The sequence below is a fragment of the Oncorhynchus masou genome, chromosome 21 (genome assembly GCF_036934945.1).
Source record: "Oncorhynchus masou masou isolate Uvic2021 chromosome 21, UVic_Omas_1.1, whole genome shotgun sequence".
Classification (NCBI taxonomy): Eukaryota; Metazoa; Chordata; class Actinopteri; order Salmoniformes; family Salmonidae; genus Oncorhynchus; species Oncorhynchus masou.
Window position 1 is genome coordinate 2,787,400 of NC_088232.1, and position 15,493 is coordinate 2,802,892.

A 15,493-nucleotide genomic window follows, 5' to 3' on the forward strand; every position below is an offset into this window, starting at 1 on the left:
ACCCATAGTACCAGAAGGTCAGTCAGCACGAGACAAACCCATTAGACGTGTTTGCATTATAGAATGCTTTCTACAAGACTGCAGTCCAAGGCTGGATCTGTAACCTACTGAAACCAACCGGTTGTCCACACAAGCAAGAGAAACATTAGCTACATCCTCCATTTACGGCACTAGGCTACCCTGGGGCGGCAGGGTAGCCTAGTGGTTAGAGCGTTGGACTAGTAATAGAAAGGTTGCAAGTTCAAATCCCCGAGCTGACAAGGTACAAATCTGTCGTTCTGAACAGGCAGTTAACCCACTGTTCCTAGGCCGTCATTGAAAATAAGAATTTGTTCTTAACTGACTTGCCTAGTAAAATAAATGTACAAAGATAAAATAAAAAAGGCAGGCCCGTGAATGTCTATGAAGATCCATGATGCATGAATGCTCTCTATCAAATGTTTTCACTGACCTTATTCTGGAAAGCTGCGAGTGGAGAAAATCCCTCAGTGTGAGAGGTAGGAAGAGGTAAGAAACTGAAAATCGCCATTACAACTCATAATCCATTAGGAATATAGTTCTCGAAAGCAATGTGTAGTTCCTCAATAATTTTGGCAAACGACATTAATGCATAAACCCATCAATGCCACCCTTGACCTGAACCAAAGTAATTTGAGAACCCGAAGAATGCCATTGTGTGGCAGGCCTAAATTAAATGTGAAACGTCTTGTGACAATGGCCTTTCCCTCACTGAAGCCCCCTTCTAGCATTACCAGAAGAACGGCCCTATAGTTTTGCCCAAGGAGGTTCCACTTCCACCCAACAGTTACAGCTTCATTGAGAGACAAACTTAAAACAACAAGACACATTCTTTCCACCTGAATCTGCCAAATACGTTACGCTGCAAACACTGCAGCTACCTCAAACTGAGATTGTATATCATATTTAACCTGTAGGAGCCAGACTCGTATCATAAAGGATTATATGAACCGTCAAACCACCACTGTTCTGCTGCCTGGTCCTCAGCCGTCAAAATAACTTTTCAATCCCTGCAAATTGTAGAGCTGCAGAGACAGCGACGGAGGGTTGAGCTCAGGAAAACAAGTAGGCTCTTTGTTGTGGGCTCGAATGCAAACACTCTGTCACAGGGGTCAGGTCGATCTCAAGCTACCGTAGCCCGCAGCCCACCTATGAATAGCTCGCAAATAATTCTGAAAGTAAAATCAAATCTGGGCATGTTCCACTGCAAAACAAATCTCACAAGTATCAGACATCGCAAGCTCCCAGCTACCATCTAATCACCACAACATTCTCACCCCTGGTTAGTCAAACCGAATACATTTTTGCCAAGTAATTTCCAGCAATATTGTCCATCTGTCTGGTGCGCGTTTGTCTATCACTCCATGTTTAGCCAGTTGATGTGATAACCGGCTTATGGGTTGACAGAAATACTTTAACCTAAATCTTCACTTAAAACAGTAACTGAAAAGTAAGCTTACCTGGCAGAAGTATATCATGAGTGAGTATATCATTTGTATTAGGGATGCACAATATATTGGTGAACATATCGGAATCGGACGATATTAGCTAAAAATGCCAACATCGTTGTGGCCCGACGTCTAGTTTAACGCCGGTGTACAAAACCGATGTCATGAAGTGCATACCTAGATAACGTCATTACGTCATGTACCCACATCACATAAAATGTTGCACAACACGGACAACACAGCATTCCTAACCTAGCCCACAATGTCTGCAATGTGGATCAAGCAGTCAACAAGTCGAGCAGTCATTTGAAATAGCAAGAACATTTCAGAGAGACAACTCAAAAGGTGAAATCCATTAACCTGTTGATGCTCTGGGGGCGCTATTTCATTTTTGGATGAAAAACGTTCCCGTTTTAAACAAGATATTTTGTCAAAAAAAGATGCTCGACTATGCATATAATTGATAGCTTTCGAAAGAAAACACTCTGACGTGTCCTGAACTACCAAGATATTTTCTGTGCGTGCCCTAGAACGTGAGCTTCAGGCAAAACCAAGATGAGACGGCATCCAGGAAATGAGCAGGAATTTTGAGGCTCTGTTTTCCATTGTCTCCTTATATGGCTGTGAATGCGAGAGGAATGAGCCTGCCCTTTCTGTCGTTTCCCCAAGGTGTCTGCAGCATTGTGACGTATTTGTAGGCAGATCATTGGAAGATTGACCATAAGAGACCACATTTACCAGGTGTCCGCCCGGTGTCCTGCGCCGAAATTGGTGCGCAAAAGTCAGCTGCCAGTATTTTTCCATGGGATACAGAGAGGAAAGCAAGCTTCCACAAACTGCATATCAATGAAGAGATATGTGAAAAAACACCTTGAGGATTGATTCCAAACAACGTTTGCCATGTTTCGGTCGATATTATGTAGTTAATTCGGAAAAAGTTTTACGTTGTAGGTGACTGAATTTTCGGTTCGTTTCGGTAGCCAGACGCAATGTAGAAAACGGAACGATTTCTCCAATTTGTAAGTCGCTCTGGATAAGAGCGTCTGCTAAATGACTTAAATGTAATGTAAATGTCCTACACACAGACGCTTTCAGGAAAAACTGCGCATTTGGTATGTAACTGAGAGTCTCCTCATTGAAATCATCAAAAGCTCTTCAAAGGTAAATGATTTTATTTATTTGGTTATCTGGTTTTTGTGAAAATGTTGCGTGCTAAATGCTACTCAAAATGCTATGCTAGCTTTGCATACTCTTACACAAATTAGTCAATTTCTATGGTTCAAAAGCATATTTTGAAAATCTGAGATGACAGTGTTGTTAAGAAAAGGCTAAGCTTGAGAGCAGACGCATTATTTTCATTTTATTTGCGATTTTCAGAAATAGTTAACGTTGCGTTATGCTAATGAGCCTGAGGCTTTAGTCACGATCCCGGATCCGGGATGGGGAGTTCCAAGAGGTTAAAGCCAAGATAATGGAATTAATTGCCCTTGAAAATCAAACGTTCTCTGTCGTAGATGATTTTGGCTTTCGCCAACTGGCCGAACACTACCAAGTGCGCTATTTTTCAGATATTGCCCTATCGGAGTTACACTAATAGCATCGATGCTATTAGCTTCATGACATGCATACTATGGAAAGCTGTTTGGGTCTTGCGTATCAAAAAAGATTGTAGCACTGTCAAAGCTGTACAAAAGTCTGCAAACAAGCAAACACCGGCCACAAACGAATGATGTGTTTACAATACTGTGTTGGTAATAAAGCATAATTTGTTTGACCGCAACTTCTGGGGTAGCTAGCTAGCACCAATACACCAGCCTGAAAACAATGACCAGTAGAAACTGCTGTCATTTTCATTATTCTTAGCAATGATTTGAATCCTTGTGAGTAAGTATTAGCTAGGTAGCCACTTGTTGTTCGCCTATTGAAATTGAACTTCAGATCATGAAAATAAATAGCTAGCCAGCTACTTAACTTCTTGGCGCACCCATCCAGTTAGCGGGATCATTTGTCAACAACCGCTGAATTGCAGAGCGCCAAATTCAAATTAAATTATCAAAAATATTTAATTTTCATGAAATCACAAGTGCAATATAGCAAAACACAGCGTAGCTTGTTACTTTACGGCAAAAGCTGTCCAAGCGTTTATGTTAGGACATGTCTCTCAGCAGACAAAACATTAAACAGCTAGCAGCAAAGTAGACACCTCACGAAAGTCAGAAAATATATAAAATTGCTTACCTTTGATGATCATTGGATGTTTGCACTCACGAGACTCCCAGTTACACAATAAATGTTCCTTTTGTTCGATAAAGATTATTTTTAAATCCAAAAACCTCCATTTGATTGGAACGTTTTGTTCAGAAATCCACAGGCTCGTGCAGACGAAAATTACAAATAGTATCCGTAAAGTTCGTAGAAACATGTCAAACGTTTTTATAATCAATCCTCAGGTTGTTTTTACAATAAATTAATCAATAATATTTCAACCGGAGCGTAGCTTTTTCAATTTGAGAGAGAAAATGTCTACTCCAAGCTGTTGCACATGCAAAACTCTGCTGGCAACCAGCCATCCAGATGTGATCGTTCTCGCTCATTTTTCAGAATAAAAGCCTGAAACTATGTATAAAGACTGTTCACACCATGTGGAAGCCATAGGGAAAGGAATATGGTTGATATCCCTTTAAAAATGGAGGGAAGGCATGCAATGGAACAGGAAGATTCGTTTCTCTTAGGCACTTCCTGGTTGGATTTTCCTCAGGTTTTCGCCTGCAATATCAGTTCTGTTATACTCACAGACAATATTTTGACAGTTTTGGGAACTTGAGTGTTTTCTATCCTAATCTGACAATTATATGCATATCATAGATTCTGGGCCTGAGAAATAGGCAGTTTCATTTGGGTATGTTTTTCATCCAAACATCAAAATAATGCCCCCTGCCCAAAGCTAACGTTATAAGCAGCCAGCGAGCTTCAACTGCTGTGAAGCTAGCCACAATAAGGATTAGGCAAAGTGGAATTTGCGGTTTGCCTTCAAATTAAAAGTAATTGACAGTGAAATCATAGAATTATGCCATACTTTTAGTTTGAAGGCGATCCAACCCATTAATCAAATAAGAACAGTGTTATAAATTAGGGTTATTTTAGATGACACCTAGCTTTTTACAGTTGAAGTTGGAAATGTTCACCTTAGCCAAATACATTAAACTCAGTTATTCACAGTTTCTGATATTTAATCCTAGTAAAAAGTCAGTTAGGATCAACACTTTATTTTAAGAATGTGAAATGTCAGAATAAAAGTAAAATGATTTATTTCAGCTTTTATTTCGTTCATCACATTCCCAGTGGGTCAGAAGTTTACATACACCCAATTAGTATTTGGTAGTATTGCCTTCAAATTTTTTAACTTGGGTCCAACGTTCTGGGTAGCCTTCCACAAGCATCCCATAATAAATTGGGTGAATTTTGGCCCATTCCTCCTGACAGAGCTGGTGTAACTGAGTCAGGTTTGTAGGCCTCCTTGCTTGCACATGCCTTTTCAGTTCTGCTCACACATTTTCTATAGAATTGAGGTCAGGGCTTTGTGATGGCCACTCCAATACCTTGACTTTGTTGTCCTTAAGCCATTTTGCCACAACTTTGGAAGTATGCTTGGGGTCATTGTCCATTTGGAAGACCCATTTGTGACCAAGCGTCAACTTCCTGACTGATGTCTTGAGAGAATGCGTCAATATACCCACAATTTTCCTGCCACATGATGTAATTTCTTTTGTGAAGTGCACTAGTACCCCCTGCAGCAAAGTACCCCCACAACATTATGATGCCACCTTCGTGCGTCACGGTTGGGATGGTGTTCGTCGGCTTGCAAGCTTCCCCCTTTTTCTTCCAAACATAATAATGGTCATTATGGCCAAACAGTTCTATTTTTGTTTCATCAGACCAGAGGACATTTCTCCAAAAAGTACAATCTTTGTCCCCATGTGCAGTTGCAAACCATATTCTGGCTTTTTTTTAATGCCGGTTTTGGAGCAATGGCTTCTTCCTTGTTGAGCGGCCTTTCAGGTTCTGTGGATATAGACACTTTTGTACACGTTTCCTCCAGCATCTTCACAAGATCCTTTCCTGTTGTTCTGGGATTGATTTGCACTTTCCACAACAAAGTACGTTCATCTCTAGGAGACAGAACGAGTCTCCTTCCTGAGCGGTATGATGGCTGCATGGTGTTTATACTTGTTCATCTGTACAAACAATAGTACATGTGATACCTTCAGGTGTTTGTACATTTTCTGAGGTCTTGGCTTTTGATTTTCCCATGATGTCAAGCAAAGAGGCACTGAGTTTGAAGTTAGGCCTTGAAATACATCCACAGGTACACCTCGAATTGACTCAAATTATGTCAATAAGCCTATCAGAAACTTTAGGAACAAATTCTTATTTACAATGACGGCCTACCCCGGCGAAACCAGGATGACGCTGGGCCAATTGTGCGCCACCCTATGGGACTTCCAATCATGGCCGGATGTGATACAGCCTGGATTCGAACCAGGGACTGTAGTGCCGCCTCTTGCATAGAGCTGCAGTGTCTTAGAACACTGGGTCCATGTGTGTGTGTTAACTACACTAGAAAGCTTTTAAAAAGGCAGCAAAAATTTTGAATAATGGTCATCAGTATCGTTCTTTTGGCATGGAAAATATCGGATATCGGCCAAAAAATGTCATATCGGTGCATCACTCATTTGTATCTATTATTTGCAAACTTCAAACCGCAGCAATACAAAACCATCACATTAGAGAGTACATTTCTCACACACTAGATGTGTAATTAAAGGGGAATTTCATTCAAATCAAAATGTGTTCATTTTCCTCCTGCTCTTTTACAACTCCCATAAAAAGGAGACTTCTATAGCCTATATTCATGACCTAATATTAATGGTATAGACTAAAGAAAAAACACCTGACGAGGTCAACCTCGCAAAGCAATCACACGGGCATTGAAGTGAGTAAGAGTCAGGCTATACATTACATGACTAGTGTGTATAAGATGTTGGTTAATCTGTTATTGAGTAGCGACAGGCAGTATCACCTTGGTAATTCCAAGCACAAACTGTACTGAGAATCGTGTGTGTACATGTGTTTATGCTGTGAGAGCAGCAGCAATGATTTTGTTATCTGTTATTTGCATGGCTGTAAGAGCATGATGCAAACCCTCTTGGATAAATCACCACTTGACACCAAAGGGTATTAAATGAGTGGACAATTTAATAACCAGGCCCGTAGGCTTAGAGTTTCAGAGGCCCTCAAAGAAACAGCCAGACAGTCCACATAAACAATTTGGATTAATGAACATGAATGTGTTCCACTACTCATCTCTTAACAACATTCTCCATCACCACCACAATCAGTGTGAAAAAAGCTGTTATTCAGAGAGAAAAAACCCTTCGGTTGTCCCACTTCCTGGCTTTCATTAGAGAGAAGAGTACTGCATTGTTTTATATATCTCTTGGAGTCCTTAAGGGCTTTCTCTCTCCCTCCCACCTCTCTCTCTCTCTCTCTCTTCTTCCCTTCTGTTAGTCAGTGCAGGGTTTGAGCTCCGAGGAGTTATTGAGGACTCACTGTGCAGGGAGAGAGCAGAGAGGCTCTAAGCCTTATGAAGACAGAGGGACTGAGGGAGAAAGAGCAAGAGGAGAGCACAGAGGGAGTGTTAAAAGAAATGAATTTGTTGAGCAGGAAAAGAAAAGGGTTTCCTTTATCTTACGTTCCTACGTTTAATTTAACTTTATTTTGTCTTGTGCAGGGGACAACACAAAAAGGGACCACACTGAACTGTCAAGATTACATGAGAACCCTCAGCACCAAGTCTTGAGAAGAAAGGAACTGGCTGTAGAGACTAGCAGTATGTACCTGCCTACAGGACAGTGCATTGTAATAGGCATACACCTTTATTTTGAGGAACTATAGGTGGCTATTCATGGGGCCCAGATTTGTTAGGGGAGAAACTTTTCAACTGGTGTCTTGTTTAACATTCCTAAGTGCTGCATCACATATCCTTACAGTTGTTAGAGAGGAGTTATCCGGTACATTCCATAAGGAAAATGGCACATACAGGAAGGGCAATAATACATTTGACAATAGTAATTACATAAGAAGAAAATGCAGGTATTGCCGACATGACACCCTATAGTCTATAGTTTAGTTTACTTGATTCACTGTGGCAAGTATGACAGTTCGTGATACTGGGAAGGTAACAGTAGTTACCCCAAAACCGCACATCAAACCTAACCCATCTCTCGCTCCCCATCATTGTAAATGGACTGTGCACACTTTGGCTAGTTGTTGTAACAATTCCGGTGCTATATCTAGGCTAGTTTGATACGTTTGCAACGTTACCCATACAGGTTACGTAAACAGAAAATCTTAAAGTGACAACAATATTATTTCAGTCAATTTAAAAACACATAACTAGCCAATATGAGAACTCACTGTGCTTGGACGTTTTGCCTAGGTGTGCAGATATTGCCTTATTAGCTAGATGTATAGTTAGCAGGTTTTTGTTTTTATGCATGTTTTTTATGAAATTGTACATTTACAAAGAAAGAGTTGCATTTGTTATCCTCGCTTGATAATCTCGAATTTCTACATTCTCTGACTGATGCCATAGACAGGAGCATGTGCTCGGATCACACTGGCGTCGTTCCTCGCGGCTAGTAAGATGCACTCCAACACGTTCACCTTGCTTCACCAAACTTACGAAAAAAACACTAAGAAAAATAAAAAGTGATGAAGTACAATCCGATAAACTAGCTTGCGATGGTATCGAACTCGAAAGTAAGCTCTTACAAACTAAACGTTATTGTGCTTGCATGCTGTGTTGTAGCGAGTAAGCCAGGATGTTATGCTATCAGAAATTGGATGATTAGCATTAGCATAACAAAAGGAGACTGGCTAGCTAACTGGGTAGCTAACTCACTTTCCAACGAATCACTGAAATTATATGCCAACACTAACGTTAGCATTCTCCCGAAACAAAACAAGCAAAATAAACAACAATACTTATTTTTCGTGCAATGAAAGTGTATTATCAGCCAGCAAGATAGCTAGCTAGTGCTAGTTAAAGTCCAGCAGTTGGTTGGTAGCTAGCTACTAACGTTAGCCGATATGGACTACATTAGCTAGCCTCATTAGCTAGGTCAAGGTGGTCATGTTATTAATAACAAATGTACCCGTTTCGTTGTGTCTAAAAACACAGATTAACACATTTAATTCGCTATCAATGTATATGCAAAGCTGGTGTTTACAAATAGCTTCATTTAGTGAGAAACACTGGAGGAATTGCTAGCCATCTCGCTAAAGTTAGATAACCATTCCGCCGCTGACTGTCTGGCCCAGCGCTCTATTGTAACGATTTCTACGCCGGGACCGTCCACCCGTTTCCGTGTACCTCTTACCTCCGAAATTATCAGAGTAGAACACAGCAAAATGGACTCCGGCTCCTCTTGATGTGTCCAGAAAAACGGAGCGCTCCTCTTCAGGATACAGCTCACGTCGATGGCCCTTTTTGCCGCTGGGGTCTCCCTCCGCTTCGTATTTTCTCAGCAGTAGCTTGCTAGGCAACCTTCCCAGTTAGCCAACTGGCTAACCTCGGATACCACTCTCAATAATTTCGTTCCTGCTTAGATATGATGCCAAATTATAATATCTTTCAATTCGTCCAACAGTTCGGGTCACCCACAGACAAAGAAATCCACTTGGGGATGGTGTATGGTCCGTGTCCGACCAGCATTGAAGGGGAATTAGCTGAAAATTAGACAGAGTTTATCCGCTTGATGCTCTTCGCTACCTCAAGCGATAGTGCTCTCGGTTCTCCGTTCACTGACTAGTAGAGAGTTGGTAGTCGCAGGATGATGACGATCCCAAAAACATTTTTTTTTAGAACGACGCAAACATGTTACGTCCGAAATAGTTGCTTGAACCTGTACTGTTTAGGGTAGTTATTATAATGAATATGATTGTTTTCACATAATTGGTCCAGTCTATTGGCTACTGTTTCTCATATGTCATACAAAGTGTGTGTGTGTGTGATTGTGCTCTTTATGTTTGTATCTTTTATTATTTTTGATTGTTGTTGCATCTTTTGGGATGATGTATACCATCTGTATCCAGTACATATGACTAATACAACTTGAAACTTGAAATGCATCTGTGTGAAAAACCCAGGAGATTCATACCAACCAATTTGAGTATAACGCTATTTCCTGGACCAGTGTCTAGCACAGCGCTGAAGCGAAGCGGCTGTGTGCCCAGTATTGTTATGCTTTGTTTTACGGTCATTTCCATGTCCTGTATCTTAATCTGCCAGGGGGAGCTAGTCTGAAGGCCTGAGATATCACTAAGCGCCAAAGAATGTGATTCTGAGGAGCATGGAATTGACACTGGCACTGAGCCAACGAAAGCTGAAAAATATGCCTCAGAGTGAGAGTGAGTGAGGGAGAGCTTTTCCAGGCCAGGCAGACACAAATAAACTAAGAGCCTCTGTGGATAGCAGAGCAGCCTGGCAGTTGAAACCTCCACACGCAGGGAATCCTTGTGTGGAAATTGAAGTCCCTCTGACTTGTATGTCTTCATATTCTAATAGTAGGTTTATTTGAGTATCCAGACAAAGTCAGAGGAATCAGTATGGTCATATTAGTTTTCACATTGAAATACAAAAGACTTTGTTGGAGTTACATGTTTAGGCCACATCGCATCAGGCAACATAGAGTTGCGGAATATGAGGGGAAATGAATAACATTAACATCCTATATGTCTCATGTCTCGGGACAGACCCAGGCTCCATAGAACATATGTCTCAGACCCAGGCTCCATAGAACATTTAGAATACGGCAGGAATCCATCAATGACAGAATGTCAGCTCTGTATGTTAAACCTCTGGACAGGGACACAACAGGACAGCTTATTGCTGTGACGATTCTCAATTTACACCGCGATATTCCTCACATAACTGCACACATTACTCCAATTAACATGGAGCCATGGCTAGGCTGTCCAGACCACAGCTACAGAGGGGAAAAAAACACAACAAATGGCTTCCATCTGTTTCTATGACTGCTCCACCACTAGCATCCAGACCAGTGCTGTTGGAGTGTTCAGCCACATTTGGCTGTTAAGACACTCACTGGAATTGGGTTTGGCCTGTGCAATCTCATTGTGCCTTTTTCTTACAAATCATAACTCCGCTCTCAGAAACAGACAAGGCTTCCCATTCTATTTGCATCATATGTTTTTTAAAGACCAATGACAAATCCCAGATGCCTTTCATCTCGCTCACAAAGTCTGAACTGAGTCTCGACTTGCGCCGAGGTATTTCCGGGCCCGCAGAGTTCATAGTTTGACACACACCCAATGTCCATTGATGGGCTTCTGTGTTGTGTTGAGAAATAGAGGGTCGCAGTCAGTGATGGTGAACTGCTGTTGTCTGCTGACCATTAGGTTGGATGGTGGTCATGTGGCTAGTCTGTGTAATGATGGATGGGAAAGTGGGTTTCATCATAATAATACAAAGCTTTCCCACATTCAAGAAACTTCTTTGCTCTGTATTGACTAGATTAAACCATTACTCTGAGGTCAAGCCCTTACAACCGCCAACATGACCATAGGGAAAAACAGCTCTTACTCTGTACAATAGGGAAGATGACATTGGTATTGTTTGTATAGGCCTTCCCCTGTGCAGTAGTTAAATAAGCTCACAGAGGAAGAATATAGCTCAGTTGGCTGCATCAGGGTTTCTTGCTGTGAATGAAAGGGTTAACCCGGTATTGCCGGGAAAGGATCATGTGTTGCTCATCGGGCGTGCTGTGCCACACACAGCAGCAGCAGAGTGCAGTGTGGGATCTCATTTCTTTGATGATGAGTGCGGGAAGGAAGGGGGCTTTTCTCTTCTCGCCGGACATGACTCTTCAAGAGGGCCTAGGCCTGGAGGGAAAGTGTGTCACTATCATAGAGGATGACACCACACACACACTTTCTGTTTCACACACACTCACGCACACACACACACACACACACACACACACACACACACACACACACACACACACACACACACACACACACACACACACACACACACACACACACACACACACACACACACACACACACGTCTGTTTCCCCGGTGTGTACTGTGGCTGTGTGTGATTACCCTCTGCCCACTGGTTCAGTGTAGTAGGTAACATGGATAAGCCACATACAAACAGGAAGATGAAGAGATGAGAAAGAGGTCACCTCAGAACACCGCAGCCTCTCTGGAAAAGGAAAACATGGCTGACTGTGTGGCTGAGAGAGAGAATTGATTAGAGGTGACAGTAACAATGGCTCAGGCCAGATAATGATACAGTGCACTACAGTAAACCATGGATCCAGTACAGGGCAGAACAGACTGAGGATAGTGGACACAGAGAGAGAAACAGAAACCTGATATGGCATTTGAATTGAATGTACAGTGTTGATATCACAGATTTCATGGGATTTCAGATAAATATATTTTTATGCTCTGGCAGGGCAGAATGAACACAGACAAAACAAGGGTGACTTGATGAATGTATAGATATCTCAGAGAGATGTATCTATCTCTGTGAACCGACATTCCTCATTCTGTAGATTCACTTATTAGTTTCCCATGAATAGATACTGTATCATTTATATAAAGAAAAGTTATTTGCAAGTTGACCCAAATCTCAGAAGAACACTTCTAGCTAATCATCTTGTCTTCTATTTTTCTCACGCACAAGAAGTCGTCTTGTCATCTTGGCTGGTCTCCTATCTCTTTGGATTATCTCATCTGTTTCTTTTTAGTGGCCTTTGTCTGATATCAGTGAGCGTCAACATTAGGCTTAGGTCATGTTTAGGTTGTGTCAGATCACCTTGTATGAGCGGCCCTTTCTGCTACGTACAAAGACACAACACAAAACAGAGCAACCAGAATCTAGCTCTGACTGTGAGAACAATGCTCACAGCCCTGGAAATATTTTCACATACACTGTTGTCATGAAGTTTATACAGTATATGAAGCCATCTGAGGTCAACTTCCACACACTGCTGTCATGAAGTTTATACAGTATATGAAGCCATCTGAGGTCAACTTCCACACACTGCTGTCATGAAGTTTATATATGAAGCCATCTGAGGTCAACTACCACACACTGCTGTCATGAAGTTTATATATGAAGCCATCTGAGGTCAACTACCACACACTGCTGTCATGAAGTTTATATATGACGCCATCTGAGGTCAACTACCACACACTGCTGTCATGAAGTTTATATATGAAGCCATCTGAGGTCAACTACCACACACTGCTGTCATGAAGTTTATATATGAAGCCATCTGAGGTCAACTACCACACACTGCTGTCATGAAGTTTATATATGAAGCCGTCTGAGGTCAACTACCACACACTGCTGTCATGAAGTTTATATATGAAGCCGTCTGAGGTCAACTACCACACACTGCTGTCATGAAGTTTATATATGAAGCCGTCTGAGGTCAACTACCACACACTGCTGTCATGAAGTTTATATATGAAGCCGTCTGAGGTCAACTACCACACACTGCTGTCATGAAGTTTATATCTGAAGCCGTCTGAGGTCAACTACCACACACTGCTGTCATGAAGTTTATATATGAAGCAGTCTGAGGTCAACTACCACACACTGCTGTCATGAAGTTTATATATGAAGCCATCTGAGGTCAACTACCACACACTGCTGTCATGAAGTTTATATATGACGCCATCTGAGGTCAACTACCACACACTGCTGTCATGAAGTTTATATATGAAGCCATCTGAGGTCAACTACCACACACTGCTGTCGTGAAGTTTATATATGAAGCCATCTGAGGTCAACTACCACACACTGCTGTCATGAAGTTTATATATGAAGCCGTCTGAGGTCAACTACCACACACTGCTGTCATGAAGTTTATATATGAAGCCGTCTGAGGTCAACTACCACACACTGCTGTCATGAAGTTTATATATGAAGCCGTCTGAGGTCAACTACCACACACTGCTGTCATGAAGTTTATATATGAAGCCGTCTGAGGTCAACTACCACACACTGCTGTCATGAAGTTTATATATGAAGCCGTCTGAGGTCAACTACCACACACTGCTGTCATGAAGTTTATATATGAAGCAGTCTGAGGTCAACTACCACACACTGCTGTCATGAAGTTTATATATGAAGCCGTCTGAGGTCAACTACCACACACTGCTGTCATGAAGTTTATATATGAAGCCGTCTGAGGTCAACTACCACACACTGCTGTCATGAAGTTTATATATGAAGCAGTCTAAGGTCAACTACCACACACTGCTGTCATGATGTTTATATATGAAGCAGTCTAAGGTCAACTACCACACACTGCTGTCATGAAGGTTACATATGAAGCCGTCTGAGGTCAACTACCACACACTGCTGTCATGAAGGTTACATATGAAGCCATCTGAGGTCAACTACCACACACCGCTGTCATGAAGGTTACATATGAAGCAGTCTGAGGTCAACTACCACACACTGCTGTCATGAAGGTTACATATGAAGCCGTCTGAGGTCAACTACCACACACTGCTGTCATGAAGGTTACATATGAAGCCATCTGAGGTCAACTACCACACACCGCTGTCATGAAGGTTACATATGAAGCAGTCTGAGGTCAACTACCACACACTGCTGTCATGAAGGTTACATATGAAGCAGTCTGAGGTCAACTACCACACACTGCTGTCATGAAGGTTACATATGAAGCAGTCTGAGGTCAACTACCACACACTGCTGTCATGAAGGTTACATATGAAGCCATCTGAGGTCAACTATCAGTCCAGTGTAATATGTGGTAGTATAATAGTTATTGACTGATCTGTGATCCTTCTTGCATTTCAACTGTTAACAATTACAGTAAGTTCAGAATCAGGTAAACTAATATTTAGGGGCAACCTTTCCCTGGGGTGTGCAGTAGAGTTCCAACACATGCAGTATCAACGAGATGTTTATTTATTTATTTCACTAGGCAAGTCAGTTAAGAACAAATTCTTATTTAACAATGTCGGCCTACCCCAGACAACGCTGGGCCAAGTGTTCCCCACCTTATGGGACTCCCAATCACGGCCAGATGTGATAAAGCCTGGACTTGAACCAGGGACTGTAGTGACGCCTCTTTCACGGAGATGCAGTGCCTTAGACCGCTGTGCCACTCGGGAGCCCAAACTATATCAGATATATCTGACAAGAGATTTATTTATTTTTTGATCAAATGTTTATTTAGTTGAATTTATATTGACATAGGGGTACAAAGAAAATTTGGAGGAGACACATTAACCCTCCGCCCTGCCCCCACAACCTCCTTCACTCAAGACATATTTATAAAGTAGATCTATAGACTTCTTAAATGACTTTAAAAGGTCTCCTCTAGACACACATCAAAAACCGCCAGACATTTCAATGATCTAAAGAGATAAAAACATGTTTGTATGCCATATATTGGCACTATAACTGTTCAGGTGAAAAGCAGAAACACTGGTGGGAGACCTTGAGCTGGAGTTTCAGGCAGTACATTGGTAATGATGTAACGAGAGAGAGAGAGGAGAGAGAATAGCGACTCCATCTCTCCTGGCATTTATTCCTTATTGATATGCATAGCTTTCCAGGATGTCTGTCCTTGCTGCTCTTTGCCAGCCTCCTCTAATATGAATTCCATTACCATCCAATGAGCGTCCATCAGGTATATGGTGGGAAGAGAGGGTGGAAGAGAGGGTAGAGCGAGGGGGATGGGGGATGAGTTTCTGGCTCTACCACACACACACACACCAGTGGAGGCTGCTGAGGGGAGGACGGCTCATAACAATGGCTGGAACGGAGCATATGGAATGGCATAAAGCACATAGAAACCATGGAAACCATGTGTTTGATAGCGTTCCACCTATTCCGCTCCAGCCTTTACCACGAGTCCGTCCTACCTAATTAAGTTGCCAC

General features: G+C 41.9%; 1 protein-coding gene across 1 annotated transcript in view; it reads right to left on the reverse strand.

The window, feature by feature from the left end:
- The window catches only part of LOC135507585 (F-box/WD repeat-containing protein 7-like), a 214,837-nt gene extending 205,515 nt beyond the window's left edge, over positions 1-9,322 (reverse strand). Inside the window, exon 1 of the mRNA XM_064927119.1 lies at positions 8,909-9,322. The gene's annotated coding sequence lies outside the window, so the exon portion shown is untranslated. The remainder of the gene's footprint in view (positions 1-8,908) is intronic.
- Positions 9,323-15,493: the final 6,171 nt, after the last annotated feature.